Below are 14,855 nucleotides of genomic sequence, written 5' to 3'. Positions count from 1 at the left end.
CCACGAGGTCCCAGCTGATCTCCATGAGAAGTTTATATATGGTTACTGAAAAGAAGAAAAAAGAAAAAAAGACTGACACTGCTGAATGAGAAGACAGCATCAAGCAATCAGTCGCCAAAGACGTAATCTCATTAACTCCTAAGATTTCAACCGTCAGTCTGTAGCTGGCAGCTAGTGGAGAACTGAGCACAATGAATGAGACATCTTTTAAACATTATTTTTTCAGGCCATCTTCCTGATCTTTTATACTTGTTTGTTCTGCAGTTTCTTAGAAGTTACAACTGCTGTAGGAAGTAGAGAAAATCCAGGGGAAAAAAAAAAACCTGCTCTCCTATGCAGCTTCACGCCGCTGGGTCAGTGATTAACAAAGACAAGGTCCTACTGCAGGGAAGCTAAATGGAGTTCATTATGGACATGAAAGTTAGCAGGGCCAAAAAGGTGAGACTATAGGAAAGAGGATGAAATAAGAGCCTAACAAGTGTGGATTTTACTTCGTCAGTGCAATATGGACAGTTTTAGCTACCAACTACTCTAAAAAAAATATATCTAGATAATAGTGCCTTTAAGATAGGTACTGTCCTATATGCTATACTGTCTTGTATATACTCAGGAAAATTAAAATTATAATGTACTACTTAAAAAATTCTGTGTTGTGCTGCAAAGAGTAATCTTTGTCTTATAGACTGAAAATTCATTTTTGCACTTTTTCCTGGAAAAATTAGGAAAATGGAAAGAAAGATGAATAGCATTTAAGTGGAGTAGAATGATGTCATCAAACCTGGATGGAGACATCTACCTTAAAACCCCACAAAACTCTGAGTTTGTCACCAGCGCTCATTGCTTCAGTGCCTTGGGAATGCTGGTGCTTCCTGGGGGTGCTTCCCAGCAGCAAACTTCCCAGAAAAGGAGACTACAGCCAGCTTGCTCCTACACACACTGACAGAGCCTGGAACTACAGCCAGCAGACACTGAGATACGAGAGGATTTTCTTAGCCCTGAAGTCTGCAAGCGATAGCCTGTGTTCTACTTGCAGATAATTTTCGGCCACACACTGCAGTACCAGGTACCTGAGCAACACAAAGAGGGTCAGCTCTTACACTGTGTCATATTTTCTCCCCAAAACTGACAGTAAGTAGTCACTCTTTCAGGAGTACTTCTGGTTTAGGCCATTTCCACTTTCTTTGAGTTTACACTGGCACTACACCCTGTTCTTGTCTTTTCTTAGAGAACCTGAAGTCTTCTGCTACAGCTGACAATGTCCTGTATTACCAAAGAGCCCAGGTGGCTTCATCACGACCCTCCCAAGGTGATGTTTGAGTCAGTCAGTCAGTGAACATGAGACGCTGGCCACTGTAGAAGTTGCTTAGAAGTGGAGCTCACCTGCAAAAGGGGTATGTGATGGTGAGGTTAGAAAATCAAGTACTTTTCAAAATAACTTATTTGATTAGCCTAGAAAAATCAGGCCCAAAGGAGTTATGAAAAGTAGCAAACCAAAGTCTCAGTGAAGCTTCAGTCTGCAGGAGATCAAAGGCTCCTGAGAAGGAGCGTGTAAGCAAATACCTCTGTCGGAACATACATCCAGTAACTTCAACATGTAAATAAATGTTTTCAGGGAAACGAGAAGATGAAACATGACTTGAGGTCCCTGATTCTAGGATTGCCTAGAAAACTGGGAAGAAAAAGAAGAATGGATAAGTAGCTGATTAATTGTAATATATTACTTGGCCCCTGTTAAGTAACAATCTCAAGGATCTCTGTACAGATTAGCTCTCTCAATAATTTTAACCATATATAGTACGCCAACAACATCTTTTACTTTATTTCTTTTGTTGCCAATATTTTAGTGTTACATAAATTATTCTTCTGAATTAATAATCATAGTTACACTTTTCTGGGAGAGGGGACTTCAGACCTTTTATGAGATACCATTTGGGAGAGAAGAATCAAATGTTAGAGTAAATTAATGTGGCATTAACTTGCTTCAAACAGCTTGTTAATGGATGTGAATTCAACAAGTGGAGGAAGGGGGGAAGGGGGAAGCTGTCTCCGTTTGCACTGTTGTGCAAAACAAACCTCAAATAAAGCAAGAGGATGGACACAAAGAGCCACTTACCATGAGCATCCCTGAACAACTGCAGTCTCAGCAGAGAAGACAGGGATGAAACAAGGCAGGTCTGAGTAAACTAGGCAAGAAGAAAAAGGAACCAACAGACAAAAATGTAAACTTTCAGCCATGATTAACATAAGAATTTTGATGAAACTTCCTAGGACTTTGCAGCCATGTTGCTCTTCAGAAGGGCAGTTTGAAATAGGGCTCTGTGATTTAGAAGTATTTGGGTGCAAATTTGGCTTGTAATAGCAAAAAAATACCCCCAAAATAATACGGAAATAATAGCAAAAAAACTACCGTACTGGCACATGGTGATAATTGTTGTAAGAATATTGCTAAACCATGTGAGATCTTGAAAATATCATACTTTTAACTTTGCTCCCACTGTTACATGTTCTCAGACTTGAAGAGAAAATGAAGAACCTAGTTTGTTATTTTGCTCAGATAATAACAGTTATAAAAATAGATTAACTGTCAGTATCATGAATTAATACCACAGAAGCATAGAGGCTCAAATAACAGGCTTAGGCCATAAGCAAAGAAGCAAGAACACAAAGCTTAAGCTTTGACCTGGGAAAGGATAGCCACATCACTACTGCAGAAAAATGCTCACATAAAATGAAATTTGTGTTTAATAATTCTGTGTGCTTTTAAAATCTACATTTTGTTTTATTCCACATATAGAGGCAGCTTTTGATGTTAAAGCATAACGCACTAGCTACAAAAGCTGATGCTCAAGTTAAAAATCTACAGCTTTTAGTTCATGCTTTCAATTCCCCCCCCCCCTTTTTTTTTTAAGAACCTCTGAACGTCTAAATGATAATATGTTTCAAGTAGCTGTTCCTTCCCTGGAGTTGAACAAAATTGAAAAGATCAAAGTTAGTGCAATCTTGTTCAAAGGTGAAGAGGTGAAATCTTATGTGTGCTGGAGGATCAGAGCAAATAGAAACATACAATGCTTAGCGTGCGACACCTGAAGCCCACATTCATCGAGGTACCTCATTTTCATCTGAATTCAGAACGTATCTCATTTTATGGTAAAATAAGGAACAGCACAGGATTAGCTTGGTTACAAAGAAAAGAAGCCCTTCCCCAACACTGAAAAGTAAACATCAGTAAAAGGTGAAAATGGTCAATTTTTTTTAGAATGACTAAATTCACCACATTACTTCTATATTCCTTCTTTAAGTAGCATTTATATAATTGAGTAAGATTAAGCCATTACACCCACGATGTTTCAAGTATCATAATGCTGTTGATAGTTGAAGAGTTTCTTGAAAAAACACTGTGTTTTGAAGGGGGCTACAGAGAGGGACATCTAAAAAGGGTATGTTTTTTTCCGTAAAATCTTCATGTGACTGATGTGCTCTGACATAATGTATCACGATTAAATACAGCTGCCAAAAAAGAACTTCAAATGATGCCCTTTTTCTGGAGAGAAAAAAAAAAAGACTGATAAGAAAATAGGTACCTTTTCAGCAAAAGCTTTTAAAGCTTTAAAAGCACGGCAACCAGTAAAAAGGTTCTCAGGTAAAGGCTTCTTTACTCAATTTTGTCTAAGTACCTAGAAGCTAAATGGGGGGAAAGGGTATGGAAAATAATGCTCCAACCTCTGTGAGAAGTGGAGATATCCTGAACACAAGACACCGTGACACGGGAAGACAAGAGGATTTTAACGTCCTTGTCCTACCATGGCATTTTCAAACACACTGGAAGGTCCATTTCCAAATTATTGGGAATTGTGCTATATTACACTAATAATGCTGATCTGATTATGTTTTAGCATAAACCTGGACTTAAGCATGGCAAAGTGGTCACAAACATGCAAACACTCAGAAGCTGAATAGAGATCCACATTTCAATTTTCCCTTTTTGAATATGTAGAGATTCTTTTGCATATTTTCCTGTCCTAGGAGCCCTGCTATAGGGCTCTCTTAAATTCCAACCTATACTTTGCTGCCTGAAAGCAATAAGTATTACTGTATACATTGTCTACTATGGGTGAAACCTTGACCTGAAAATCAGGTCTGCTCAGAAGTACTATAAAAGTCTTTTATATATAGCCCTCCTAGGAGCAATCCCACACAGCTACCTGCCATAAAGCCGTTTCTCGAGGATTCACCCAGCACATCCACACCCAAATTCCCGCTTTCATTTTCTTTCAAGACTGCGAGAAAATTTGCTAAAAATAGTGTTTAGTCTTCCAGTGGTAGCTCCAGAAAATGAGCCCCTGGAAATAGAGCATGTGGAGACGCTGGGGTCTGCAGGCTGGGCGTGACTTGGGGTTCAGGGACAGAACAGAGACAAAGGTGACAAGACCAAAAGAAGAGAGACTCAAATATTAAGAAAGCACATGCAGAAAGTCAACATAATACATATATGTGATTAGATAGGGCGCAACTGAATCTTTCAGCAAACTACTACCTTATACTAGATCAGAAATTATGACGTTCAAACTTCCATAGCTTCTGGGTTGTCAATTGGCACACATTTCTACTAGTCTTCCCCTTGGCTACATAAACATCCACCTCCATCTATCACAAAGTATGATCTAAAATACACATAAGCAGGTCCAAAGGGGTGACACAATCTGCTGGTTCGCATGTGTTAGCACAGGACTTAGAGTGGAGAAATCAAGCCCTCATCGTTTCCTCTTTATCTGCGTTTCAGGTCACCATTTCTTATTTTACCTTTGGGGTACAGAAAGAATTGATCTATCATCCTACGTCCATTGCCAGCCTCCTGCGATTAATCTGGGCCGATAACCGTGAAAGTGCTGTAGGTAGACTAAATCTCTTGATGACAGGGAATCTCTGTTTCATCAGAAATGTTACATGGACATAAAATATCTAAGGATCAGTCACGTTGGACAGCACAGAGCGGCTGACTTGCAAACAGAGGTTGTGCCGACTGTGCGTCTTTATGCTTGAGTTCACTCTTGCATTTTGGTGGTGGGTAGACGGTCGTATTTGCTGCTTTGAAAGGGGTGACCTGCTGGGATTTCAGGCTTCTTCTGAAGTGGTCTGCAGAACTGACTTCAGGTATTTCTTTAACAAAACGTTTCTGCGGGGTTCAGACGCTCCCAGCAAACCTCCTAAGCTCCCCTACACACCGGTGTTTTACACAAATCATGAAAGATGCGTTGTAAGCATAAAGATGGCTTTTAGTCACTGCAGACCACACCAAAAGCACTGTGTTTTCCTTTCCTACGTGACTGTCCCATTCATCTGCACAACGGAAAACATGCAGCCAGTGACTATTCTGGTACTCGCGACAAAGTCTCGCAAGGAGGGATAATAGGTCAGATGTATCATACTGTTATTGTTCCTTTCTGTACTTGTATCTGTTATGGACTATAAATCCTGATGATCCCATGAAGGGCTGTGGCCATGAATCCCAATTGGCTGAGCAGTGCTATTTCATGGCGGGGCGAGTCCGGCGGTAGCGAATTCAGTCAACATAATGATTTCAGTTTCACTGCACTGCTCTGCTTCCTGGGAACCTGCAGAAGATGAGTGACTGTGTCACGATCATAAATTCAGACACATACAATGCTGAAATTTCTTACGGAGCTTTAAGTCCCCGTGAAATGTCAGACTAATAAATACGGTGATCATATTTGCCATTTGACAAAAATATTAATTAACCAGGAAAAGTTAATAAAAATATATTCCCCAAAATTATGCAACAGAAATTTTTTTTTTTTCTTATTCATGGTTATATGAATGCAAAATGCCATGGATTCTCCATCTTTAATACCTAAGGGATTTATAAGCATATTGCATCCATAAAACTTGGTTCATCAGTACAGTACACAGCCCAGATATGCATATTTAATTACTCTGAAAGTAATTTACTTGTACAGATGGTGGTATTAGAAGGCCTTACTTCAATTTAAATTACTTCTGTTTGAAAAATAATGTTATTTTGCTATGAATCTTGAGTGAAGAATTCACTCTTATTACAGATGAATAATACTTGACAATTGTAATTAATCTGTGACTAATCTTATACTTCCTCAATGAACATTTTGTTTCAAATTTTACAAACCGAAGCATCCTCTTTCTAGGAGGTTGATCTAGTAGCATTTCATATCCAAACCTGCTTACTGTGAGGTACCCCAACGTGCTCTTGGGCTAAGCGAATAAAAAGCCACAGAAGATTTTGTTGAACATCCCTGAGACTTCCCAAGGCAAAGAGACATTGCAAAATTGTTTGCATCTTTCTGTAAGATTAAGCGGGGATTAAAGTGAAAGGGTGCATTTCAGGAAAATACCCGCCAGGCATAAGATTTCAGGAAAACAGCGGCTCGATGTGCATGTGGGGAGTTTGGAACAAGCTTTAACAGGAAAGGATTCAAAATATCCCGTCCCAGCCGTGGGCAGCGAGCTCTCCCAGCAGCGCAAGCAGCAGGGCCGTGCCGGATGCCCACCCCACCGCCGCTGTCCCCCCTCTCGCACCACTCAAATAACAGCAATTTCCAGGGGCAAGCGCGCAGCAGAGGCAGCGACAGCTGGCAGCGTATTGCATTAACTCTTACACCCTTCCTGGGAAAACACGACTGCTTCTTCAAGGGAGATTGTTTTCTTGTGCAGCACTGTAAAAGGTCTACATGTGTTTGTTAGACTTCCTTCAGCGAACGTCCGTCTTTATTAAAGCGCTGGCTATCTTAGAAGTGGCTGCGGTGGTTGCTATGGTAAGCATTCATGTTTTATTGAAGACTAAATGGCCACAACCCACAGAAAGCGCTCCCGAGTGGCCCTAAAATGTGCTCTGCCTTCCCCTTCCCCCACCTCTCTCCCCAGGACAAAACAATTTTTTGACAGTCGATCTGAATTTGGGGGCCTACCTGGAATAAGGGGCTTTGTCCTTTCTATCTACGTAACTTTAACCTTGTGGCCTAGATTTAATACAAAAAGCAAACCCCTGTGGGCCTGATTCAGAGAGCTGGAAAGCACCCGAATCTCCCAGAGAGTTTTGGGGGAGCTGGAGATGTTGGGTGAGCTGCACCTCTGAGCCACTGTAAGATCACACACCTTTGTCAAATTAAAACTGGGGGAAAATATAATATCTTATCACACTGGCTGGACCAGCAATGCTGCGTATGAAGGGCTGTACAGCCCAACCTGGATCACACAGCCTGAAGTGCAGACGTGTCACCCAGACAGGGCAACCTGGGCACTGGAGGAGAGAAAAGGGACAGGACGCGTCACCCCATTAGTAAATCTGCTCCTGCTATAGAAAAGGAGCTGTGGTGCTCTGGCTGTGGCTGGCATTCGATTTCCAGGCTGCTTTTCTTTTTAATCGTCCTAATTAAGACAAAACTTTACCTCCTTTGGCTTTCATACATTTACACTCACACAGAATTTCCAATAAAGTCTTCCCCAGGAAATTTAAGCACATTTGCTTCCACTGAGTTTAAAAAGGATCAAGGTCACTTCATTTCAATTTTTTGTTTTGTTTTGTTTTGCAAACTGTCCGCAGTTGCTGCATCTCCAAGTAGCTGCCCAGTGTTCACGTTATCATACCTACTGCTTTAGTCTCCTGGCCGTCCGAGTTGCACAGAGCTGCGCCCGCAGCCAGCCCTTGCATCGCTGCGCACGGATCAATTGGAGCATGTCGGTGCTCCTGAGCTCCTCACGCCTCATCCTTCAGCAACGTTTTTCCCCAGGGCATTTCTCACCAAGCATTCTCTCTCCAAGGGAATGGGATCCCCGCTCGTCCTCATCCCCTTGGAGCCAGGGTGACCCCACAGACTCCCCAATAGCGCTGCTCCAACCACACCGGCGTGCTGGCTTTAACATTTCAAAGAGCCGTGACAGCCATATGCAAAAGACAGAGCTCAGCAGAGGGTCCAAATGTGCGTGCCCAGGCGCGGGGTGCCTGGTTAGCAGGCTGCCGGCTGGGGTGCATTGCGGGTAGTGGGGAACGAGTCAGGGAGGGCGAGTGTGGCACGTGCCTGCAGCGGCAGGGTGGTGGGGAGGCGCAGGGTTGCAAATAACAGTCCTGTAGAAGTTTGGGGATGAGAGAAGGTGAGTCAAGAATCTGGAGAAGAGAGGGGGTAAATAGATTCAAACTGTAGGACGGTTGTAGCTGAGCTGCTCTCAATTACAAAATTTCTCTTTTTAAGTATGCCATTTTAAAGCATGGAAATTCAAGGCTACAGTTTGTATTTTATAACGCAGAGTCAAAAGCCCAAAACAGAAGAAGCATCTTAACAGTTCTGTCCCTTATTTTCATACAAATTCACACACACACGCTCATACGCATATAAAGTCAGCCTTAAACACAAGATCCATAGTAAGTTTTTCACCAAAATAATCCTTGAGACACTGATAAATCAAGCAACAATGACATGGGGATATCATAGCATCACTAAAAATGTCACCGCAGTTAACAAGCCTGCTTGCTTCAACAAAAAATATCGGTGCATAATCATCCGTCAGCACGTTAAAACAACATGCTTGGTGTTCCTTGCCTAAAAACCGATGGGAGTGGAAACATTGTTTTCTTGCCAGGTTATTTTCATTTCAGGAAGAGAAATAACCAAGGGAAACATGGAGAGAAGAATAAATAACAAGAAGCAGTATGAGGGGAAAAAATCCTTCATAATTATGCCATTGCCTCTGCCTTTCTCACTATCCGATTCCTCTCCTGTACCATACTGTGCCAAACCACTCACACGCAGGGCATCCTCCAGATGAATCAGCACAGTGGCACGTGGACTCGAACGTACATCAGAGGCACAGAGGAGGTGTTTGATATTGTATTTATGAACAAATCAGAGACAAGAGCTTGGTGGGGGTTTTTTTGGAGGAGGAGGAGTAAAGGAAGTAAGGCTGTATGTCAGCTTGGGAGAAAAAAACACTTCATCATCTTTTTAAAATTTATATTAACCACAGACTCTGTTCAGCCTCACCCTTTAAGTGATAAATTAAAATGACACACATACAATCTGTAGATTTTTCTCTTTATCCATCACTCAGAAAATACAATATGAAAAACTGCCTGTACTAATCAGGGCTCTCGCGTCCATCATAACGCCACACACCGGGGGAGAGGGGCCGCACTGGGGCACGGCGCGCTGCCTGCAGCGCACGGAGGCAGCCCCAGGTGCCACCAGGCAAGGACGGCCGAGCACCATGATCCCAGCCAAGCACACAACTTCTCCCTAACATGAGAAAAACTCCATTTTGGACAATTTCACCATAGCAATTCCTTATTTCACTTTGCTAAAGCAAAACAGACTGATTATGTCCACAGGCCATCAGCTGTGACTACAAGCCACCACGACCTCCCAGTTGCCAGGTCAGACTTCTCTGAAACTGGCTAGTAAAGACTACTTTTTTCAAAACTAGCGCTGGTGAAACACAAAACCTTTTTTCAAAACTAAGTTGATAAAGCCTGGCAAAAGAGAGAGAAGCCAGAGAGCTGAAAGGCTCCAGTCCTAGTCCCGAGAAGGTATTTCATCTATTGCCTGTTCAGCCTCTTCTCACAAAAGTTACCAGCATAAATGTATGCTACCTGTGAGAAGAGGATGTCATGCCTTGACAAAAACTTGACTATGTCCCATGTCTTTTAAAAAGAAGAAGGAATACCTGTTCATAGGCAGGGCCTCGTACTTGGCTTGCTCCTGTCTGCAAAGTCTCTCCTGTAAACCTTTTTTTTTCTTCTTTTCTTTTTTCCTCTCAAAAACAGGAAAACCAGATACGGCAACCATTAACCAAGCAAGTAATAAACTTAATGTCAGCCAAGGGGGAAGACAGAAGCTGAGGAGAGGCAGACAAGACACTCCAGCACATCTCCCGAGGAACAAATGATACTACTGCTGCAACTGAACTGTGGATCATACGAGATCATCACAAAGAATGAAAATTGTTATGTTTCAAATATCTCATTGGTAAAATAGTTTAGCTAGTAGGTCATCAAGCACATAAAATATTAATCTTTGCATATTTGCTGTTGTGTACCATCAGTGAGAGAAGTTTTTATGCTAAGATGGGTGCATGGGGGAGCTCCAGAGGTGGAATGAGTATCTCCAGCCTGCCCTTTGTAGCCCTTGTTTCTCAGCCTACACCCTTGCAGCAACTGAGAGTTGAAAACAAAACCGGAGCCTCCTGCTAAGGTAAAGAGTATCTGAAACGCAAGCACTTTCCTATGCCAGACTCTGAAGAACATGACTAATACACACTTCCCTTACACGGAAAAATCTCCCAGTGCTCCAAATGAGCATTTTCCCAAGTAAAGGCTGGCCAAAGGCTTCAGAGGTTGGCTGTGTGGTTTCAGAGGATTTAAGGCCTGCATGGACTTAAACATGGACAATGAAACAGAACTGACTGACCTCCAGCGTCAGACCTCTGCTTCAGTGCAACACATCCTTTGGAAAGCCATGGAGTTTTGATAGGTAATCCACCAGTCTCAAGAGGAATCCTTTCCAGTGTCTGATCACCTCCACTCTCCTCAAGTTTTAATTTTCCTGGCTTTAATCTCAATTATTCAGCCTTTTTATATGTATTTTTGTCACATCTTTGGCCATGTTACAAGTCTTCAGGTAGCAGGCATCTTCACTATACCTAGGTACTTATGTATCCAAGTATTTGATGAGTTAATAGACTGACCTGGCTCCCATTGTAAAAAACACATTTCCCAGACCTCAGATCATTCCTTCAATTCTTTTGAACCTACTTGAATTTTTCACCATCCTTTCACTGGACAGAGTGCTCTAGCAGAAAGCTCACCAAGAAAATACAGGGAGGTCATTCCAATTCCTTGTGTTAGTTTGTCACACTTTTTATTAAAGATTCAAGTATGTTCTGTCTAGCCTCTTCAGAGGAACAAAATGCTTTTTGTTTTGTTTTGGTTTTTTTAAATAAAAAACCCACTCAAACTGTAACACTATCGGTGATATCAAAATGAATCATTAAATAAAAGATTTTTTTTCCCCTTGTGCTGCTTGAGCGAATAAAAGTGCTTACAGCAAGAGAGGGATGCAAATTTCAGGGGGAGTGAATGAGCGCATGATTCAGAGAATGATGTGCGGGGTATGCGTGAGCAGGGGGAGGCACCTGGGGGTGTATTTGCCTTGTCTGTGCATATAGGGACTTTTTGAATCTCAGAGTACTATGGACAAACTATACAAGCCCTTGAGTACTCCCCTACACAAACTTTGAAAACTTGAACTGCAGTAAATTATGGGTTTTGTAAAAACAGAAAATAATCAGTATTGGTAACTGAGATTGATTTTATATTTGGATTCAGGACTCTACCCAACACCAAGTTTTTACTAAAACCGATCACCTGTTGTTTTATTAGATTATTTATTGCACCTCTATTTATATTACAGATGCCAGGATGAGAAATCAGCTATTATTTTTAGGTGTTATAAATATATAAATTAAATTGGGTATTATATATAGCTCTGTACACAACATGTCTCTGTGACGCTCACTATTTTTCTTGTACAAAACGTCTGTAAAATGCCTAGCCTGAGACTCCGTTAGCTGGCTAAAAACTAATCAGTTGCAGAAAGCTGAAACTTCTGTCAACTCTATGAAATTAGAAGGCAGAAGGCTATGCCCCTCAGTATTTTGATTACATAGATCGGGAAAAAAAATTCAAGAATTAACACTGCAAATTTTTAAATATGTCAGATGCATGGTAATTGTAAGTGCTGTTACAAGTTACGGTAAGGGAAAGGTGTTGCTTTCAGATTTGGAAATGCCTACTACAGCCTAACCTCTTTGTCAACGTGTTTGCAGCTTTGCAACATTCATTTCTAAATGAATTACCTTATGGAGGAAACCAAAAGGCAGAAAACTAAAGAAATAGGGGTCAAATTCCTCCTGTGAGATCTACCTTGTAAAATTATCCAGAATGTAATAATACCATGTTATTGACTTAAGCACAGTTCCCTGTGACATGCTGCAGCTGACCTGTAATTTTTATCCTACATGTTGCCAGCACTATTAAAATGACACTTGTGAATGTAAATTAAGCTCACAAAGGGGACAGATTGTATGATTCTGGTTTCTCTCAGATGCCTGTAGGCTATCACAGGTTCCATATGTGAAGTAATTATGTTCACTGAAGGAAAGAATAAATGCTGTCAAATTGTGTACTGAGAGAGAAAGCAGCTATTATATTGCAGTAGTCACTGGAGCATTGCCTTAGAAAGTGGAAAGATGTATAAGAAAATAATAATAAAAAAGAAAAACTGGAGCAGAGCTATATTAAATATAACCTTTAAATGAGTATCTGCTTTTGAATATATATTACACAAAGTTAATATTTCACAAATAAAAGCATTTCAACGCTTTAATCGTATTTTCTTCCTCACATCTAGAGGGCAGAATATTTATCAGGGGGGTAAAGGACAGATGGAGCATCTTTCAGCTTTTTGTGTCTCCCCAGCGAGAGGAGCCCTCCATAGCCCCAGAGGTGCCGTCCCCACCTCCTTCCCCACCACGAACCCCCTCCCGCAGGAGCTGTGCAGGGGCCAGCCTCCCTCCCCGGCAGCGGGAGGTGCCCCAGCCCCCAGCCCTGCCTTCCCCGCACTGTCCATCCGTTATGGCCAGCTCCAAAACCAAACCTCCTGCAGACCCTGAGTAAGGGCGATAAGGCCGGGCAAGGGCACTGCTGAAGACTGGAGGCAAGCAGCCCCTGCGCAGCCCCGCGGCTGCCGGTGAGCAGCAACCCCGCGCTGCCCAAGTGCCAGGCTGCGGCAGCATTGCAGAAGATGCGGCTTCAATCATGGAAGCCAACAGAGCTGCTAAAAGGAAAGGCAACACTCCCGTCACCTCCACAGCCACGACGCGGTCCCGCTCTCCTGCGCCTGGAGGAGGTGAGCCTATATTTAGACCAGCGAGGTCATCAGCGAGCGAGCGCGAGAGGGGAAAAAACACTGAGCTGGGAAAGTGGCATTTTTAAAATCTTTCTCTTAGAGGGAGCCAAGGACATCAGAAGCAGAGAAATATAAATTCTGTGTCTAAGTGTTGTGTGGTTTTGGATTTTCATCCAGAAACGAAACAAAGAAAGAAAGGATGTTAGGATGTTTCGGAAACAGCCCTGAAAAACACAAACAGGAAGGCACTTTTTCTGACAGGGTGTAACCATAGATATAGAGCGCGTGAAGAAGCCCACAGCACTGAAAAACAGAAGGCTGAACACTTCTGTGTGTTTTTACTGTTTACTAGAGTGGCACCACTGGGCTGGGCACTCTGGAGCTTCCCATCTCGAAGGAAAGGGGAGGTTTCCGCAGCGCCCCATTAGTGCTAGTTCTGCATCTCTCCAACCTCAGCCTTAATGGGTTGCAAAATAACTGAGGGCAAGCAACTTTCCAACACAGCTGCCCTCCACGCCGTCCAGCTGCCTGCACTGCCGTTACCAGCAGATCTGTCGTTAATCTGACTGCCTTAACGGCAGCACGTGCTTGAGCCAGGAGAACCGACTGTCGGGAAGCGCAAAGAGAGCAGAGAGAGCAGGCTGGCTGGAGAGACGGCACGACGCGTTTAGCAGCTACCTGAGCACTGAACTCCTTGTGTGGCCCAGATCCTCGTCTGTGGCTCTGAGCTCTGTCTGTGCTTGTCTAATACGCAAAAGCTAATACGTACAGGAGACCAAATCCTTCAGACTGCTCTCAGATGTGAAGGCAGCTCTTAGGGAACCAAAGCAACTGCTGAAGCAGAGGCGATGCCTGGAAGCTCCCAGTCCTCCTCCCTGTCCCAAAGCCATGACCAGCTGCCAGATGACGCTGCATGGAAGCAGCTACGCTAGGGCTGCAGGGTCCTTCTGCAAGTGGGTGATTTTCCTGACTAGCACCATCATTTGGTGTAATTTGGGTAATTAATTTGCATCCAAGGATCCAGCTTGATTCTGGACAAACACAGCTTACAGGCAAAGAGTTGTTCTACTTTGACCAACACCTCTCCCTGGAGTCCCTGCTCATGGGAGCACTACCTACCAAATCCTCGTGTCCATGATAGCAGTAACAAGAGATTAGGTACTGCACTGGTATGCCCCATCACAGCCACAGCTTGTAGAAAACCATTCAATTTGCATAACATTACATTTCCGCTTTTGTGAAAATAGAAACTATGACTTTTTTTTGAGGTTTCTTAGGATAAAAAATCTGCCAGTCAGCTTTTGCAGTCTCTCCATGGAAGCCATTTTACCAGCTGCACACTGCATTTGGTAGACTCATTTAGCACAGAGAAGCACTCACTGCACTGAACACCAGGAAATTTTCCTTCATCATTTCTGGGCACACAGGCTACATCCCCACTACTGAAGAAAAGGGCCCCCAGGCTGCCCCTGGCACTATCAGACACAGCACAGCTCACATCTGTTTACCTGAACTCTCTCTATACGTTAAAATAGGGCAGCTACATCTGAATTGCCATCAGGAACAGGGCCTGGCACACGCTGTCCCCGCTCATCCTCCGGGTGCCCAGGAGCAGGGTAGCAGCCTGCTCCAGCCCTGCTGTATATCCACCTTGACTGAAAGGGCTCTCAAATCACTGTGGTTTCTCCACTCCCAGCACTGTGAGGAAAACAAAGCATCACCCCATCTCCTTATTTCGGTCATTGCTTTTCCACCTCCTCTCGTAAGGGAAGACCAAATAGCACCTGGATGCCAACAGGGATGCACGGGGTACGTGGTCCCCGCTCCCCTCCCACCGCAGCCCCCAGCCTGCAGCCCCGCTCGCTCCCCAGCCGCCCGCCCCGCTCCTGACAACACCCTCCTCCG

The sequence above is a fragment of the Calonectris borealis genome, chromosome 8, assembly GCF_964195595.1.
Source record: "Calonectris borealis chromosome 8, bCalBor7.hap1.2, whole genome shotgun sequence".
NCBI classification, from domain to species: domain Eukaryota; kingdom Metazoa; phylum Chordata; class Aves; order Procellariiformes; family Procellariidae; genus Calonectris; species Calonectris borealis.
The sequence above is the reverse complement of the archived record's forward strand: the minus strand, read 5'-3'. Positions refer to the sequence as shown.